The 20078-nt window shown below is 49.5% G+C and overlaps 1 pseudogene; it reads left to right on the forward strand.

The window, feature by feature from the left end:
• Positions 1-19572, forward strand: part of LOC129403597 (uncharacterized) — a 53272-nt pseudogene extending 33700 nt beyond the window's left edge.
• The last annotated feature ends 506 nt before the right edge of the window (positions 19573-20078 follow it).

Here is a 20078-nt window from a genome sequence, read left to right on the forward strand (position 1 = left end):
CCACGCCGGCCCCCGAGACTGGAGCACAGACGCTGGCCCGGCTGGGGAGGAGCGCCGAGAGCGGGCTGGTCACCGGGAGCCTGGCTGGCTCCTGGCCGTCAGCCGCGGGGGCAAGGGGCGTTTGGGCATCTGTGAGCAGCTCTGGGGAGCCAGCAGCTGTAAGGGACTTCTAGGCACGTGACCCGGAGCTCCCTGCAGGGGGATGACGGGACGCCGTAGGGCTTCCTCTCTGGGCCCCGCACAGCAGGCACGGGCCTGAGGGTGCTGGAGGGAGCTGAGCACCTGGCCCAGAGGCTTGAGTGAAGGTCGCCTGCCTCGCTGTGGTGGACGTGGCCTCTCCCACTGGGCTGTCCTTGCCCCTCACTGCGGCGCTGGCCCTGGCACAGCACAAGTCCACAGCGAGCGAGACCCCACGGGTCCCTCTGGGCTCCAGGGCTGCTCCTGGCCCAGCCACTCATCACTAAGTCACTTCCCCCTCGTGTCCTGCGGCAGGAAGGGCAGAGTGGGCACCAGGGAGATTGCCTGTGAGCAGGGGCCCGGCCCTGGCTCTTGGGGCTCTCGGAGTCCCAGGAGTCACTGATGCCCTCTCGGCTGGCGTCCACCCCCACAGACCCTCCCTCAGCGCGCAGCTAGGAGCTCAGGTCTGGGGACACCGTCTGGCGCTCGGTCTTGGGGGTGGTGGCTGGGGCAGGGAGCAGCCAGCTCTGCTGTCTGGGGAGAGCGGAGGGAGCCAGCAAGGCCCTCAGCCGCTGGTCACGATGGCCCTTGACAAAAGCTGGCTGGGGTCTTTGCATGCCGAGAGAAAATGAGGGGCAGTCAATAGAGCAACTCTAAGCCCCCTCTGAGGCCTGGTCATCTCTCTGCCTGATGATTGTCAAACAAATGGGATTTAATTGAATCACCATGAATTACAAAGTAACAAAGATTTATGATCGAGTTTCAGGTGGACGTTGTTCCCACACTAGTCCCTTCGCCAGTGTCCACTACCCTCCACCCCAGCTTACCTTCCACCTCCACCCTCCCCCCCTCCCCCCAAGCCTGCCTTTACGGCAAGACTTTCCCCCTCCACCGTTGTCCTCATATTACAAATATTAAAAACAACAACAACTCCCAATTAAGTTCCAGTTGAAGCCAGACCCAGCCAGGAAAGGGTTTCCTGCAGCTCAGGTTGTGTGGATCCAAGGAGGGACAACTGGCCAGTGCTCCAAGAGACGGTGACAGGAAGGAGGGTCTGGGATGGAGAGTCTCCTGCCGAGGTGCAGCTGGGCCGGCTGGGAGAGTCCAGAAACCACGGTGAAGGCCGTCTGGGAGGAGCAGCTGTCCCTGGCCCAGGGAACAGGGGTTGGTATGCCTCACTCAGCCTGGCATGGTCTGGGCCATCTGGGGCAGCCAGTGCCATGGAGGGGCCCTCAAACTCAGACAGCCCCTGTGCACAATGCTCTATAGCTCTTTGGCCCAAACAACACCCACCAGGCCCTCTCTGAACCCCTGGCTCTGGTGGGAGTGGCGGGGTGCGGCCAGCTCTCCACGGGGGGCCCCTTCCTTGCAGATGTGAACTCTCACATGCAGTGCGATAGTCACCCCAGCTTGTGTGGCAGGCACGTCTGCCTGCCCGGTGTCAGCCACTTATTTGTTATTGTTGTTTTGATTTTGGGGTGCCTGGCTCTGTGCTAAGGAATCACTCCTGGTAGGGCTCAGGGGACCATATGTGGTACCAGGGATTAAATCTGAGTTTGGCTGCATGCAAGGCAAGTGCCCTCCCCACTGTGCGGTCGCTCTAGCCCCTTCTCTTGCCTTTATTGATTTACTTTTGTTATTGTTGCTGTTTTGTTTTGAGGCCACACACAGCAGTGCTCAGGGCTGATTCCTGGCTCTGCACCCAGGGACCACTCCTAGTGGGACTTGGGGGACCCCATGTGGTGCTGTGGATTGAACATTGTTCAATCCCTATGTGGATTGAACCCGGGTTGGCCTCGTGCAAGGCAAGCGCCCTCTCTGCTGTCCCATCTCTCTGGCCCTGCAGCCCCCAGTGTTGCGGATATTCCCGCCCCACCATTCACACGGCTCTCTCTGTCGGCCTGCAGAGGCTAACACGTGCATCGCTCTGGCGGCTGGATGTGGAGAGCAGGCGGAGTGAGCGTAGGTCTGGGCACAAACCCCAGCAAGACCACTTAAAAGTGGGCAGGCCACTGAGCCTCCCGGCCCAGCCCTAGTTCCCTGGTCTTGCCAAGGCCTGGCATGGCCACCAGAGCTGATGAGGGCTGGGTGTGAGGATGGCGCTGGCCAGTGCCTATTTATCTCTCCTCCCTCCTGAGTGCCACAGCCTGGGTGCCAGGTTGGGGATGGAGCAGTTCTGGGAGCCACCAGGTACCGGGACGGAGAGGGGACCTCCCAGCACAGCCCCTGACCAGCCCCGCTGTGTAAATCCCCCCCGCAGAGCCGCAGCCAGAGGGTAACACAACCTGCGATGGGGGAGGAGGCGGGGGAAGGGCACCCCATAGCTCTGGGGGAGAAACAGCAGGTGAGGGATGGGATCACCCTGAGATGAGGTCCCGGCTGCCCATGGCCCGCCAGGACCGTGCAGAAGCTAATAAGCGCGTCACTCCGGTTTGCCCTGGAAGCCATTGATCTTCACACCAGACACACAAACCACCAAGTTATTCTTTGTCCTCTTTGGCTCCCAGCAGTGCCCTGGTCGGGGAAGCTATTACAGATGCTATTACACACACAGGCACACGCATGTACATGTATACACGCACATACATGCATGCACACAAACATGTATGCGTGCACTTGCACACACACGTGCATACACGCACCCACATGTGCACTCACACAGCCACCCAGACTGTCCTAACCCTGCTGCGCTGGTGCCCTTTCTGCAGTGAATCCTTGGCTGCTCTGGAGCCCCCCACCCCCAGCCCCATCAGCTCACAGAACTGGGCTCGAGAGCAACCGAAGGCAGAGGAGAGAGGAAGGGGTTTGGACCCGGATCCTGAGGCCTGATCATAGCAGCTCAGGACCGTGGTCATGGCTGTACCCTCCATGCCTGATACTCGTGTCTCAGAAGTGAAGCTTCAGCGGCACTTTCAGCGCCCGCCTGGAGAAGCGCAAGGGCCGAGCTGTGTCATGGGGGCATTTGGAGGATGGGTGCTGAGACTCCAGAGCAGGGTGGGTCATGCCCTACAGCCTGACCTCTCAGGCAGGGGGCACATTTCCCTAGTTACAGACCCAGCTGCCCATTTTACAGACAGGAGAACCGAGGCCCAGGAGAGTGAGTGCCGGTGCCCTGACCCCAGCAGCCTCTTCTGCTTCTTCTTTTTCGCATATCAGCCCTTACACACTCAAAATGTTTTCTTTTATTGTTTATCTGAGCATTGTGAGCGGTCTAAATGGATGTCACTTTTCTTTCTTTTTTATGTATTTATTTTTATTTAATTATTAATTTAACATTTTATTAAAAATTTTTTTTTATTGAATCACCGTGAGAACAGTTACAAAGCTTTCAGGTTTAAGTCTCAGTCATACAATGATCAAACACCCATCCCTTCACCAGTGCACATGTTCCACCACCAAGAGCCCCAGTATACCCCCCAACCCATCCCTCACCCTGCCTGTGTGGCAGTGATTTTCACTTTACTCTCTCTTTACTTTGATTATTTCGTTTTTCAACAGAAAACCCACTATTATTATTTGGAATTTCCCCCCAACAATCAGACCTGTCGAAGTGGCATCATTAGATCATATGTTTTCTATTGCTGATAACGAAGAGCATATGATGTCGCATGGCTGAGAAAGTAGCTGTGTGGTTTTGGAATTCTGGTATTCTAGTAATTAAGTCTAGAGGAATTTCTGCCAGCAGCAGCTGCGTTCCGTCCGAGATTGGCTTGTGTGCCTCCGGGATCATGGCGCTCAGGGGTGGCGGAGCCGTTCCTGAGCATTTTTTTCGTATATCAGGAAAGATTTGGAGAAATATTCCTGGTCCCCACATGCTGGAGCCATGTTAGTAGAAGCTCAGTGTCGCCGGGATTCCATCTGGAGAAGGCGGGGACTCTGCACTTTCTCCGTCTGGGGCACCCTGGTGTTATCGACCTGGTCTGGGGTCCGGAGCATTCTCTGGTGTGTGGTGCCCGCCGGCCCGGGTTCTTCACTGCTGAGTGTGGCAAGATGGCGCCAGGGTGTGACTTCCGGGGTCAGGGTGGGCTGGAAGCTGGGATGAAGTCACTTTTCTTATTGGTTCATTTGGGGGGCTGCAGCCAACTATGGCCAGGGCTTACTCCTGGCTGTGGGTTCAGGGGTCACTCCTGCAGGGTTCGGTGGACCATAAGTGGTGCCGGGATGGAACCTGGGTTGGCCGTGAGCGAGGCCAATACCTTACCCATTGACCTGTGTCGCCAGCCCCTCATTTGATCAGAAATGAGGCGCACAGGAGCTCAGACCCCTGGCGACAGCCACCAACCAGCCCAAGGCTCTCTGCCAGGGCTCAAGAATGCGATGCAGTGCTGGGGACACCCAGGTCACCCACATGCTGCACCCAGGGATGCTCGGAGACCACCTGATGCCGTGATTAAAGCAGCCCTAACCACTGCACTCTCTGCCCCTCTGCCCCACTTGGATAGTTAAAGAGAGCTGTTACAGTAATGAGAATTATTCTAAGTTTTTTTTCTTTAGAGAAAATACAGAAAAGTAAGTGTCTCAGGGACATCTGAAGAGGACACAGTTTTGTAGATATCAGCGACATTGATCTATATGATTTTGAAGACATATACTGATTTTTCCTCATTATCTCCAGAAGAAATCTAAAATATTCAAAGTCCCCCTTCCTCCTCCTCCTCCTCCTCCTCCTCCTCCTCTTCTTCTTCTTCTTCTTCTTCTTCTTCTTCTTCTTCTTCTTCTTCTTCTTCTTCTTCTTCTTCTTCTTCTTCTTCTTCTTCTTCTTCTTCTTCTTCTTCTTCTCCTCCTCCTCCTCCTCCTCCTCCTCCTCCTCCTCCTCCTCCTCCTCCTCCTCCTCCTCCTCTTCCTCCTCCTCCTCCTCCTCCTCCTCCTCCTCCTCCTCCTCTTCCTCCTCCTTCTCCTCCTCCTCCTTCTTTTCCTCCTCCTCCTCCCCCTCCTCTTCCTCTTTCCTTCTCCTCCTCCTCCTCCTCCCCCTCCTCTTCCTCTTTCCTTCTCCTCCTCCTGCTCCTCTTTCTCCTCATCCTTCTCTTTCTCCTCCCCATCCTCTGCTTCTTCTTCCAACTCCACCTCCTTCTGAAAGTGGTTACTCCCAGTTCTGTGCTCAGGGTTTGCTTCAAGCTATGGTTGGGGACCATGTGGTTCTGGGAATCAAGTCAGAGTGCCCTGAAAGTAAGCCACGCAGCTTCTGCCTTGCACTAGTTCTCTGGCCCCTGCCTCTAATGGCCCAGGGTCCAGTCCTTGTTGTGCTCACATCACTCTGCATATGGGCCTCATGTCCCCCACCTCTTCCCACTGAGGCAGGCTGTTCTAGACTGGACACTCTTCTCTCATTTCCTTAGCTCACCTGAAAGTCTGGAGGCAATCGGCTTCCTGATAGTGCCATGTACTTTCTGTCCCAACATCTGCATGCTTATGTGGGCCCTCCTATTTGTTTCTTCCTGGCACGAAATTGCTGCCACAGCCCCATGCTTCAATTCTATGTCCAAGGCAAGAAAGGGAGGAGCTGGTTTCCAGGGCATCTCCCGGCCGGTCTCTTCAGAGCAGCACTTCCAGCTACAAAGCAGTCTGGGAGAGCAAACACCAGCCCAGAGCCAGGAGACTTAGACTGCCCCCACCCATCCCAGTTCCTCCCAGGGGGCTAGGGCTGGGGTCTCTGAGCCGAGCTGGCATTTTGCTAATCAAATGGAGGAGGTGGTTCTGGGGAGGCCCTTCTGGGTGATCTCATGGGCATCACAGCAGTGTCTGAAAGTGCTCCTGACCCAGCCACCACCTCGTGGGCCACCCTGCCATCGACTTACCAGTCCCTTGAGTCAGCCATCCATGCCTGAGCTGACAGCTCTGGGTCCCTCTCCTGGTTCCAGTCCAGCCAAGTCCTGGCCCCCGCACCCAGAAGCCCCCCTCTTGGCCCATCCTGGCCTTCACGCTCCCATCTCTCCCGGCTCTTGCCCCTTGCTCCTGATGACAGATCTCTTAGTTTCCTAGCTTGATCTGCTTTATCCAGTCCCAAGCCAACCTGCAGCCACCAGAGGGTTTTCTTAAAGGGCCTGGTGGTTCCTAGCTCACGCTGTGGGGACCAGCTCTGTCCTCATGACACTCAATCAGAAAGAGACAGAGCCTCAGAGCCAGGAACGGGCTTGTGGCTCCCCAGACTATCTTGACAAGAGCGGACTGGTGGCAGGGCGTGGTGTCAGCTCCTAGATTTCTGTGCACTGCCTCCTCCTCTTCCTCACTTCCATCTCCCCCAGATTTCATGGAACCATCCACTTTTCTCTCCCCACCCCCTGCACCCTTCCCCCCAACTCCTCACTGTGATGGAGCTGAGCTCCAGGGAGGCATCTCCGGGGCCCAGCCCGTCGCGGTGTGGTGTGCTGCCCAGGAGCTCAGGGGGGTGGAGGGAGCTGCTCAGAGGAGCACAGGAGGGGCCTCTGCACACACAGCGTCTTTGGAGGGACCTCTAAACGCTCTGCGTCACCAGTGCTGGTCCTGCTCCTCCTCCCGTGAACACACGGGAAGCACGGGGCCGTGCCTGATCCCCGGACCCGACACACTCGTGGCTCTGCTGCTCGGTCCCTGTGCCCATCCTGAGAGCCAGGGCCACGCCTCTGGCATCACCGAGGAACCCTAGGCCGCCCTGTTGTCCTGCCGCTGGCCCCTTCCTCGGCCCCTGTCTCTCCAGACCAGCCTCCAAGCCCACCTCGGCTGCCTCCCCCAGGACCTGCCTGTACTTGTCACCCGAGTTACCTCGCCCTGTGCATTCTGCCCTCTCTCGTCATCAAGCAACAAAGCAATAAAGAGACGCTGCCCCCTCCCCCGCCCAGATTTCCTCTGCTGTTGCCTTTGCTTTCATGCTTTCACACCAGTGACCCTGCGGGAGCCCTGTGTTTCCCCCCACGACCTCCCTAGAGTTGTGCTGGCCAAGGTCTCCGAGTGACCTCCTGAATGCCAAGTGTAGTGGGCCCTTCGGCCTCCTCTCACCTGGCCTCTCCCCGCCCTCTGACCTTGCAAGTCACTTCCTCTTTCTTGGAACAGCCTCTTCTCCTGCCTGCTGACGGCCCCTCCCCCTCCCTGCCCCTAGGGTCTTCCACACAGCCCTTTGCTCAGGCCTGAGCTCTACTCTCAGGGCTGTCAGTGGGGAGAGTGGCGTGTCTCCTACTTCTGTTCTCTTTGTAGCTCTCTCAAGGACTCTCAGACCAGTGCTCCCTGCTGAGCTACAGGTTTAAATATCTGGTCTGGAGGCTTCTAGAAATTTCTTCTGGGATTAGCATACCGACACTGAATATATGCCCCTTTTTCTAAGGGTGGAGTCACATCAGGTAGTGCTCAGGGGTCACTCCTGGCAAGCTCAGGGGACCAGGTGGAGGGCCAGGTGAATACAGGTCAGCTGCATGCAAGTAAAGCACTGTGCTATGTACTGTCATACCATCCCCTCTTCCTAAATTCGCTCCTTCTTTAAACAGCTCTGTGATAGGCTCAGCAGCACCAATATGCCAAGTGTCAAAAAATCACCTCTAATTTGTCTCCATTGCTCAGTTCCCATGTCTGATGGGCCAATTGCACAGACGCTTTATTTATTTATTTATTATTATTATTTTTTTATTTTTATTTTTTTAAAATTAATTAATTTATTTTTAATTCGTGAATCACCATGAGGGCACATTTACAGATTTATACACTTTTGTGCTTATGTTTCCCCCATACAAAGTTCGGGAACCCATCCCTTCACCAGTGCCCATTCTCCACCACCAGTAAACCCAGCATCCCTCCCACCCTCCCCGATCCCATCTCCCCCCACCCCGCCCTGCCACTGTGGAAGGGCATTCCCTTCTGTTCTCTCTCTCTAATTAGCTGTTGTGGTTTGCAATAAAGGTGTTGAGTGGCCACTGTGCTCAGTCTCTAGCCCTCATTCAGCCCGCAACTCCCTTCCCCCACATGGCCTTCGACTACATTATAGTTGGTGATCCCTTCTCTGAGTTGCCCTTTCCCCAGAATGTGAGGCCAGCCTCCAAGCCATGGAGTCAACCTCCTAGTACTTATTTCTACAATTCTTGGGTGTTAGTCTCCCACTCTGTTATTCTATATACCCTAGATGAGTGCAATCTTTCTATGTCTGTCTCTCTCTTTCTGACTCATTTCACTCAGCATGAAACTTTTCATGCCCATCCACTTAAATACAAAATTCATGACCTCCTTTTTTCTGACAGCTGCATAGTATTCCATTGTATAGATGTACCAAAGTTTCCTCAACCAGTCATCCGTTCTAGGGCATTCAGGTTTTTTCCAGATTCTGGCTATTGTAAATAGTGCTGCGATGAACATACATGTGCAGATGTTGTTTCGATTATACTTTTTTGCCTCTCTGGGATATATTCCCAGCAGTGGTATTGCTGGGTCAAATGGGAGCTCAACCTCTAATTTTTTGAGAGTCGTCCATATTGTTTTCCAGAAGGGCTGAACCAGTAGGCATTCCCACCAGCAGTGTAGAAGGGTCCCTATCTCCCCACATCCTCTCCAACAGCGGTTGCTTTTGTTCTTTTGGATGTGTGCTAGTCTCTGTGGTGTGAGGTGGTATCTCCTGGTTGTTTTGATCTGCATCTCTCTGATGATTAGTGATGTAGAGCACTTTTTCATGTGCCTTTTGGCCATTCATATTTCTTCCTTGGTAAAGTTTCTGTTCATTTCTTTGCCCCATTTTTTGATGGGGTTGGATGTTTTCTTCTTGTAGAGTTCAACCAATGCTTTATATACCATTGATATCAACCCCTTATCTGATGGGTATTGTGTAAATATCCTTTCCCATTCTGTGGATAGTCTTTGGATTCTGGTCACTGTATCTTTTGCGGTGCAGAAGCTTTTTAGTTTAATGTAGTCCCATTTGTTGATCCCTGTTTTTACTAGATTGCTTAGTTCCGTGTCACCTTTGAAGATACCTTTATCTTCAATATCGTGGAGGGTTTTGCCAACCTTGTCTTCAATGTACCTTATGGTTTGTGGTCGAATGTTGAGGTCTTTAATCCATTTTGATCTGACTTTTGTGCATGGTGTCAGGTCAAGGTCTAAGCCCATTTTTTTGCATGTGGTTGTCCAGTTGTTCCAGCACCATTTGTTGAAGAGACTTTCCTTGTTCCACTTCACATCTCTTGCTCCCTTATCAAAGATTAGATGATCATACATTTGGGGTTGTGTGTAGGGATATTCCACCCTGTTCCATTGGTCTACGGCTCTGCCTTTGTTCCAGTACCATGCTGTTTTAATTGTTAGTGCTTTGTAGTAGAGTTTGAGGTTGGGGAGGGTGATGCCTCCCATCATCTTTTTCCCAAGAATTGTTTTAGCTATCCGTGGGCGTTTGTTGTTCCATATGAATTTTAGGATTGCTTGATCCATTTCTTTGAAGAATGTCATGGGTATACTTATAGGGATTGTGTTGAATCTGTATAATGCTTTGGGGAGTATTCTCATTTTGACAATATTGATTCTCCCTATCCATGAGCAGGGTATATGTTTCCATTTTCTCATGACAAACGCTTTATTTAAAAAAAAAACAAAACAAAAAACTAATTCCACATTCTACTCATCATTTCCACTGTTTACTTTTTAGGGTTTTTGTTTGTCTGTTTGTTTGGGGGCCACACTTGGCAATGCTCAAGTGTTCAGGACTTACTCCTAGCTCCACACTCAGGGGACCATATGGGATGCTGGGGCTCAAATCCGGGTCAACCACATGCAAGGCAAATGCCCTCCCCACTGTGCTCTCTCTCCAGAATAAACATCGACTGCTTATTCTCTAGTTTGGGTGTGATGTTCAGGGCTACCTCTGACCCTGTGCTCAGGAATGACTTGGCTACTGCTCCGGGGCCCATATGTGATGCTAGGGATGGAACTAGGGTTGACTGTGCAAGGCTGTGCCGTACTGTCTCTTGGGTCCACTCAGTTCTTCAATTGATGTGTCTTTTAAACCAATGATAAAACAAACCAATGATTCTACTTACTTTCTCTTCTTGGTCTACTGGCAGAAATCATGGACTATGTGACATCCATCCCACATGACTTCTGACCCCCACTGTAGTAGGATTTTCCCCACAACTCAGAACTCCTTCCTCTGGGCCTGGTCAGCCTCTTCCCTTGCCCTCAATTGTTGATCCAAACAACTGGATCTCTCCAGAACACCTGGCCCTGTGCTCACAGTAAACCAGCCTTGATTTCAGGGGGCCAAAACAATGCTCCTCAAAACCTTCCCCACGAGTTAGTTTCTTACTGAAGGTATCCTGCACCTGGTAAAAAGGAGAATCTTAAACATCTAAGATACCAAAAGTGTTTTCTGCTTCCCAAGTCGCCCTTGGGAACTGCCAGAGTGTTTGTTTGAGGGGACGGAGCCCTTTGGAACTAGTTGGGTTTGGTGTCAGAGTCTCTGGTGACTATTTCCATGGAGATGGACATCCTTCAGAGTAATGTCCAATTTGCCTATTGCGCGTGGCCGGTGCTTTCCACGCTGGGCCACTTCTATCAGCACAGAAAGTCCTGCTGGACAGTGTTCAGTTGACAGTTCCACGCCTTGATTTTATAGGAATGGCTTCTGTGAAAGCCCGGTCTCCAACTCATTCCTTCCTGTTACCGCCTGCCATCAGTAGTTTAGCTCTCGATCCCTACTGACAGGAAATTAGGCTGTTTCTGAGTCGTGCTGTGATAAACTTACCACAACTCTTATTGCATAATATTTGTATCTACACACAGAATGTCTGCAGGATCAGTTTCTGCAAGTGGAATGGCAGAGTTAATCGGAATGAGAGCTTTGTATTATGGAAAAATCTTCTCCTAGGAGGCCCTCAACACTAGGGCCCCTCCAATTTTTTTATTTTATTTTAATGAATCACTGTGAGATACAGTTCCAGACTTACAAACTTGCATGATTACGTTTTGGTCATATGCTGTTTGAGGACCCATCCCTCCCCTGTGCCCATTCACCATCACCAATGTCTCCAGTGTCCCTCCCGCCAGCCCCCCCCCCCCCCGCCCCCGCCACTGCCTCTATGGCAGGCACATTCCCTCTTACTCTCTCTCTCCTTCTGGGTGTTATGGTTTGTAGTACAGGCACTAAGTGGGCCTCTCCACTTTGTCGTGGCCTCTTCATCAACATGCATCGACTGATATGCCAGTCTTTACTCACTGGATGGGAGACACATTGCCCGTCATTCTTGTCTTACTTCCAAAAGTTAAAGTATACTGAAGGTCAGTTTTATCTTCTATGGCTGTGAAATGCTCATTCATATGAAATGTTCATCAGCATTTCTGCCATTTCTTTGCATTTTGGGATTGTTGCTTTTCTTATTGATTTGTAAGTACTGTTTACATATTTTAGTCAATTGGCAACTGGGTTGCAATGGTTATAATCTGTTGCTGTCCCCTCCCTTGCTCAGATGAACTGCTTAATGTTAATGGAGTCAGTACTATTGATACTTCAATGGCATTTGAACTTTGTCTATCTTAGATAGTGTGTACTGGACTAGCATTTTACTATATTCTCTTAGTGGCTGGGGCGATGGCTCAAATGTGGAGAGTAGGACCTCTTGTGTGAGACCCCTAGGCTGATCCCCTGCACATCACACTTCAAGCTCTGCCACTAGCACCACTGGGTGACCCTAGAGACCTCAAGGGTCTTGGACCCAGTTATCACCAGGAATAATCCCAGGCCCCCAGCACTTCTGGGGGCTCTCTTTAACTCCCAATATTATTTTTTATTTTATTTTATTAATTTTGGTGTGTAATTCTCATTCCCTGCTTGTGTAAGGCAGGGACCACTGCTCTATTTTTCTGGATAGCTAGTCAGCCTCAAATTACTTTCTGAGTGATTTTTCTTTCTCCCTATGAGCTAAAATATCATTCTCTTTATGCTTGAGTTACAGAAACTTCTCTGTGCCTTGGTCATCCGATTTATAAAGTGAAAACAGCTTTGATATGGAAAAACTCAAGAGGTTGCAAGGTGGGTTGCCTGGGTCGTAGAGTAGATGGTCAATAAACGCTGCCTCCAGGTATACGTTTGGCTGACTTCGGACCCTTCTGTGCTGTATCTGCGTCTGGATTTGAAGTGCAGTCTGGAAGCTGCTCTGTCAAATGGAGGGAAGGAATTTTCCCCCGTGTTTCTTTCCTTCTTTTTTTTTTTCCTGTTTTTTTTGGGCCACACCCTGCAGGGCTCAGGGCTTTCTCCTAGTTCTGTGCTCAGGGGTCACTCCTGCTGAGGCTCAGGGGACCCTATGGGGTGCCAGGAATCAAACCCGGGTTGGCTGCATGCCAGGCAAGTGCCCTAGCCACTGCACTATCACTCCTGCCCTGGGAGCTTGCTGCAAGTTTGCTCGTAGGAAGAGGCAGGCAGCAGCGGAGAGGCGGCAGTGACCCCAGGAGCTCCCCTGGGACCCTAGTGTCTGCCTCCTGGTCCAGCCAAGGGGATGCGGAGGGCACAGCTTCCCCTGGAGCCCTTCCTCACCAGCGCCTCCTGCCGGGGCTTCAGCTGGTAGAGGCGGGGCTGCTGCCTGCGACTTTGGCTCACATAGACAGCGGCTCAGAGAGAACAGGAATCTTTGCATAGGACTTTCCCATCCGAGCACAGCACGCGTCTCCCTTGATTACGTGTTTGATGCCCTTTAGTAGTTTGTGTTTTCCCCCTAGAGCTTAAGCATACTTTGGGTTAAGTATAAATCTAGGTATTCTTACTATTACTGAAAACTGGGATGCAGCCAGAGAGATAGGACAGGGAGGAAGGAACTTGCCTTGTACATGACCGATGCCAGTTTGATCATGGGCACTCCCCTAGCCCTGTAGAAATGATCCTGAGCACAGAGCAGGAGCAAGCTCTGAGGACCACTGGGTGTGGCCTCCACAAAACAAAATTGGGGACATTAAGCTATTTATTTCTATATATATCAAGACTTAAAACCTTAGGTGGTTTTTTAAGAAAAATTTTTGGGTCACACCTGGTGATACACAGGGGTCACTCCTGGCTCATGCACTGAGAAATCACTCCTGGTAGTGCTCGGGGGACCATACAGGATGCTGGGAATCGAATCCAGTTGGCTGTGTGCAAGGCAAACGCCGTACCCACTGTGCTATCACTCCAGTCCCAAAACCTTTCAGTGTTTCGAACAGGTTTTTTGGCTCTTTTCTGTTTTGTTTTAGGGCCACACCTGGCAACATTCAGGGGTTACTCCTGATTCTGCCCTCAGGAATTACTGCTGGCGGTGCTCAGACCACATGGGATGCTGGGAATCGAACCAGGCTTGACTGTGTGCAAGGCAAATGCCGTACCCACTGTACTGTCTCTCAAGCCCCTGATTTGAACAGTTTTTTTTAATAAAAGATTTTTCTTCCTGTGTTTTAAAAGTATACAGACAGATCATCAATCAAAAATCACTTTTACACTCTCCATCCGTGTTATCCTTCCTAATTCTGGCTCCAGTTTAGTTGCATAGGCCTGCAGGTCAAAACATGTTTTGTAATGATGTTGGGTGGGCTGGAAGACGATGGATGGATGGCCACCGTAATGGTGCAGAGAAGCTCCGAGAGCGTTGTTCAAGGCAGCTGTGTGCCCTTGACCATCTGTCTGGGTCCGGGGAGGGATTCTCACCCAGGCAGGGCTGGACTGGGCGAACCTCCAAGCCAGGGCTTTGCTCTTTGTCTTTCTCATCCCTTTTGTCCAGCTTGCAAATGAAGGCATCACCCCCTGTGATGCCGGAAATGCAAGGATGATGCAGAGAAACACTCATTCCTTCCCTAGCACTCAGAATTGGCAGTCTGTCCTGCCTGCCTGTGGTCCAGCAGCCAAACTGTCACAGGCCCCAGCTGGCGTCAGCAAGGCGGCAGAGCAGAGATCTATCTTTAGGACGAAAACTGCCAAATCCTATGGCGAATGGGCGGCGTGGTGAGGCTTCCGTGGCACGAGGCAGCCTTTGAGCAGAGGCGTTCCTTGGAGGCTCCTGCTCTCACGAGGTTTGGCCTTAGCCCGAGTCAGGGATCTACATTTCAATTTATTCACTTTATGTTCAAGAGGTTTCATATTGCCTCTACCACCCCTTTTTGTCTTTTGGGTCACACTCAGCTTAGTGCTTGGGGATGATAGCCCCGTCCAGTGCTGGGGGACCATGCAGAGGTGAAGATTGAACCCACCTGCTAATATACAAAGCATGCATGCAACCCATTGAGCTATCTCTCTGGCCCCCATATATAATCAAAAACAATTAAATCACTGTGAGATACACAATTGCAAAGTTGTTCATGGTTGCGTTTTAGTCATACAATGTTCCAACACCCATGCCTTCATCAATGCACATATTCTACCACCAATGTCCCTAGTTTTCCTCCTGCCCACCCCCTTGGCTCCCCCCACAGCCCGCCTTTATGGAAGACTCTCTCTCTCTCTCTCTCTCTCTCTTTCTCTCCCCCCTCTCTTTCTCTCTCCCCCTCTCTTTTATTTCCCTTTTTTTTCAGGCATCAAATGATTTGCAGTAAAGGTACTGAAAGGTATCATGCATATCACTTTACCTCCTTTCAGCACCCAGTTCTTGTCCAGAGGGATCATTTCCAACTATTACTGCCATCATAGTGGTCCCTTCTCTGTCCTAACTGCCCTCCCCTTCCCCTTTGTGGCAAGCTTCCTACTGTGGACCAGTGCTCCTGGCCCTTGTATCTACTGTCTTTTAGTATATTATAACATATTATGTTTTTTAAAAGATATCCTGAGTGCAGTCACTTTATGTCTGTCCTGCTCCCCAGCACGATACTCTCCATCTCCACCCATGGATAAGCAAATTTCGTGACTTTGATTTTCCTAATAGCTGTGTAGTGTTCTGCGGTGTAGATGTACCATAGTTACTTTACCCAGTACATTTTTTCCAGATTCTGGTTATTGTGAATAGTGCTCAATGAACATTAGTGAAAATGGCATTTCTGCTGAATTATTTTTTGTCTGGACCCCATATTGATCGATTTATTTAGAGGGTTCTCCTTTCACTCCAGCCCATGGTGATTGAATTTATTTGTAATTTTTAAATATTTCTGGTAAAAGTGAATTAATCACAGTTGAGACAGTTATAATGATGTGCTCACTAAAAAAAATTTATGGAACCTTGGTAGAAATTAGAGTTTGCACAAATAAGAGAGAAACCTTCAATAGTGACCACAAATATTAAATGAATATAACATGAATGACAGGACAGCAAGAAGGCTTTTGACATTTATATTTGACACCTGGCAATGTTTTCAGTCACCAAAATATCTTCTCTCCATATTTAAAAAAATAATATGCTTATTTCTACAATAAAGATTTTTTTGAATCCCGAACAAAACCCAAAAAACCAGGAAACAAGTCACAGCAAGTTAGTGAGCAAAAAACCCGTATCAAACAAGTGCTGAAAATGAAAGCTGACCAATTGGGGGGTAGTAGTTGCTACCACCTCGACTCAAAGTTGAATTTTTATCCGCTTTCTTCCTAATAGATGAAGTCACACTCCTCTGTTTGGTTTTGTTTTGTTTTGGGGACACACCCTACAGTGCTCAGGGCTTACTCCTGGCTCTGTGCACAGGGATCATTGCTGACAGGCTTTGGGAGACCATATGGGATGTTGGGGATAAAACCCAGGTCAACCATGTGCAAGGCAAGTGTCCGACCTCCTGTACTATCACCCCAGACCCCAAGTCGGATGGTTTTTAATGGAGATTTTCTTTTTATGGACTATGTGAGCTAATTCCCACTTAGAGAGCCATCCTTGCATGATTAGGATAAACCTACTATGGTCATAGGATGCTAAAGATTTTTTTTTATAATGTAGGAGCACTGCTATTTATTCAGCCATTGATTAAGCTTATTGAATTGGGCATGAACTCCACATTACTTTTTAGAGGCTCAAGGCCCCTCTCCACACGTCCGGACAAACCTCACGCATGAAGGTACTGGCAGAGGAACCCAGGTGTGTGTAATCCTATCAATGGCCAACATCCAGAGACTTAAAAGCAAGCTCCCAGAAGATATCTTATAACCTACTTCTCCCTCTGGGAGAAACTAGCAAGCTACTAAGAGTTTCCTGCCCACATGAGAGAGCCTCGCAACCTTCCCATGGTGTATTCATATGCGAAAGCCAGTAACAAGCTGGGTCTCATTCCCCTGACCCTGAAAGAGCTTCCAATGTGGCATTGTTGGGAAGGTCAAGTAGAGAAAGGTTTCTAAAATCTCAGGGATAGAATGAGTGGAGAGGTTACTGAGACCGCTCGAGAAATTCGACGATCAATGGGATTTCATGATTCGTGATTCATGATATAAGTTAGTTCACAATGTTTGATTGCACTCAATATTCAAACACCAGTCCCACCACTATTACACCATCCCACCACCAAATTAGGGATGTTTCCATCCCAAACCCCAATTCCTGTCTCAAAACACAACTGAAACAATATATTTCATATTGTCTGTTATGAAGAACTGCTAAACATGCTTATAAAAAAGTGTTTATATAGGAAACAGTGTGAAAATTGTTATATTTTGGCAGGAGCCATTAAGACATTCTATAGGATATCACTACCATGTTGTTAAAGTTTGGGTGATGTGAGCTTTGGTATATATATCTGAAAATATGTGTATATGCATATATATATATATTTCCCTCTATGATTTGTTGCCTACTATCTGAACCCCACTCAGGTGTCACGCCCATAAGACCCACCCTGCTGGTGCCAGATAAATTCCTCATTGGCTGACCTCCACTGCCGGAATGCTCCAGGTTGCTTTCCGGACCTCGAAGCTTCTTCACGGCCACATGACACATAAACACTTCCTACCCATTTTCCATCATTACCGCACCATATTTGATGGGGTTCAAATATGGTGTGAACCATCGGAACACCTATAACGGCGATTAGAGGCCGCCCTAAAAGCCTCCATCCCTCTCAGAGAGCCTGGCAAGCTACTGAGAGTATCCCGCCTGCATGGCAGAGCCTGGCAAGCTACCCGTGGCATATTGAATATGCCAAAAACAGTAACAAAAATGGGTCTCATTCCCCTGACCCTGGAATAGCCCCCAATATGGCAGCATTAAGAAGGACAAACAAGGAGAGGCTGATAAAATCTCAGGGCCGAACTAGGCTGCCAAAACGAAGAAGGACTAAAATGAATGTTTGCACTTTTAATGCATGTAGGCTGGCATTGGGAGCATCCATCGAGGACCTGATGGTGTAAGCAAGAAGGATCAAGTATGAATTCATTGGATTGACCGAGATGAGAAGGTATCGAACACATTATGCTGTTTTGGATACTGGAGATAAACTGTTCCTCGGAACATGCGATAATAGAGGCGTCAGTGGTATCGGTGTCCTTGTCAACACAAACTTGGCTATGGGCCATTTATTCAAATGCCTAACAACCCAAATCGGATGCTTACGTTTGAATATATGTGGCTCGTTGCCGGCAGTTTCTATATTCATCGTCTATGCACCAACATCCAACTACGACGAAGAAGAAATTGAGAAGTTTTACAGGGGCTGGAGAAGTTCTATAAAGAAGACCACACCTTCTACAAGATCATTGCCGGTGATTTTAATGCCAAGACAGGACCTAGAAGATCACCCGAAGAACTCTACATCGGGACCCACGGCCTAGAATGGAATGAACAGGGTGAGAGACTGAGTTCATCATGTTGACCAAGACTGTCCATGATAACTCACAGTTCTAGAAGGCCGAATCTAAACATGGGAGTCTCCCAGTGGACAGTTCCACAACGAAATTGACCACATCATATTCAATCAATGGTTTTGCCTGACCGATGTCGCTGTTGTCCCAAAATTCCAAATGGGATCAGACCACCGTCTCCTTCGTGTGAAATTCTACTTCATGGAGAGGGGAGAAAGGGCTGCAAGGTTTAAGAAGAGAACTCCCAGAACAACCACCAACTGGGAGCTCTTTGGCACTATTGCGGCAATATGGGAAGATGCCATCATTGACAACATTGATGAGGAATACGAATGATTGGTTCAGCACCTCCATGATTGTGTGAGGAATGCAGAGAGAGAGAGAGAGAGAGAGAAAGCCACAAAAAGTCACCTGTCTTTGAAAACTCTCGAGCTCATTCACCAACATGGTCTGACGCAAGCCTCAGGCAATCATAAGTTAACATCCAAGCTCACAAAGCTGTGCAGAGAAGCAATAAAGGAATACCTCAAAGAGAGAAGAGCAGCATTGTTGGCCAATGCAGCAGAAGCTGGGAAAAGTATTCACAACACCCGCCTGTCCTTTGCCAACTATAAGACCAAGATGACTGCCCTCCAACATCCTGATCATCTTCCAGAAGGGCAATGGAAAAGGTTATCCATGTTTTCTACTCAGATCTCTTTGACAGCCACATCCACCTGCCCACATACCAAATTCCACAGGATGGATATATCATTTTCAGCGTTCTCCCTTCCGAAATACGACACGCCATTTTGTTGGTAAAGATGAGTACAGCACCCGGTCCAGACAAGGTCAGACCCAAACACCTGAAGAATCTGCCGCCAGTACTCGTCAATACACTGGCTCAGCTCTTCACATGCTACCTGTCTGAATGCAAGGTTCCATCTCAGTGGAAAACTAGCAGGACTTCTGTTGTACTAAGATGGGAGACATCCACGACATCAGTAACTATCGGCCGATTGCCTGTTGTCTGTCATCTACAAGTTATTCACTCGAGTTATCCTGAATAGGATTGGCAGAACCCTAGATAAAGGACAACCCTGCGAGTAAGCTGGGTTCCTAAAAGGATTCAGTACAATCAACCATATCCACACGGTGACCAAGCTCATTGAGGTTTTTCGAGAGTTCAAGATGCTGCTCTGTCTAATGTTCATTGATTTAAAGAAGGCCTTTATTTCTGTTGAGACTGAAGCGGTCATTGAAGCCCTAGCCAAACAGGGTATTCAAACTCAGTACATCAGAATCCTCCATGAGCTGTATTATGGATTCACCACCAGGATCTCACCATTCTACAAGGAAGTGATCATTGATGTAAAGAGAGGGGTTCAACAGGGCAACACCATTTCATTGAAACTCTTCAGTGTCACCCTCGAGAACATCATGCGACGACTGGAATGGGAAGGAATGTGAAGATAGATGGTTGGCAACTACACCACCTCTGCTTCTCTGATGACATTATTCTAATAACACCAAATATCAGCCAAGTGGCACGAATGCTGACTGACTTCTACCGTGCATGTAGAAAGGTCGGACTGCAGCTGAATCTCACCAAGACAATGTTCATGAGTAACGGACTAGTTCCTGATGTTCCATTTGCCCTCAACGGAATGAGCATCTCTAAATGTAGCAGTTATGTGTGCCTAGGTCGAGAACTCAACGTGACAAATGACCTGGCACCTGAACTGCGCAGGAAAAAGAGAGCAGCATGGGACACCTTCAAGAGCATCGAAGAAATAGTTAAGAGGACAAAGAACCTCCGCTCCGGGCACATCTTTTTGACTCCACCGTTCTTCCTGCACTAACATATGCCTCAGAAACCTGGGCCCTACAAAAACAGGATGAGAATGCTATTTGGGTATCCCAAAGAGGAATCAAGGGCTAGAGTGATAGCACAGTGGGTAGAGCATTTGCCTTGCACGCGGCCGACCCAGGTTCAATTCCCAGCATCCCATATGGTCCCCTGAGTACCGCTGGGGCTGATTCCTGAGTGCGGAGCCAGGAGTGACCCTTGTGCATTGCCGGGTATGACCCAAAAAGCAAAAAAAAAAAAAAAAAAGAGAAATGGAAAGAGCTATGCTTGCAGTATCATGTTTCACTCAAGTGAGAGAAGGAATCTGAAGTCCCAACCTCCATTGACGATCAAGAGTCAGGGATGCTGTCTCGTTTGCCAACGCGTCAAAAATTAGATGGGCCGGACATGTAA

This window comes from Sorex araneus, chromosome 3, assembly GCF_027595985.1.
Source record: "Sorex araneus isolate mSorAra2 chromosome 3, mSorAra2.pri, whole genome shotgun sequence".
NCBI lineage: Eukaryota > Metazoa > Chordata > Mammalia > Eulipotyphla > Soricidae > Sorex > Sorex araneus.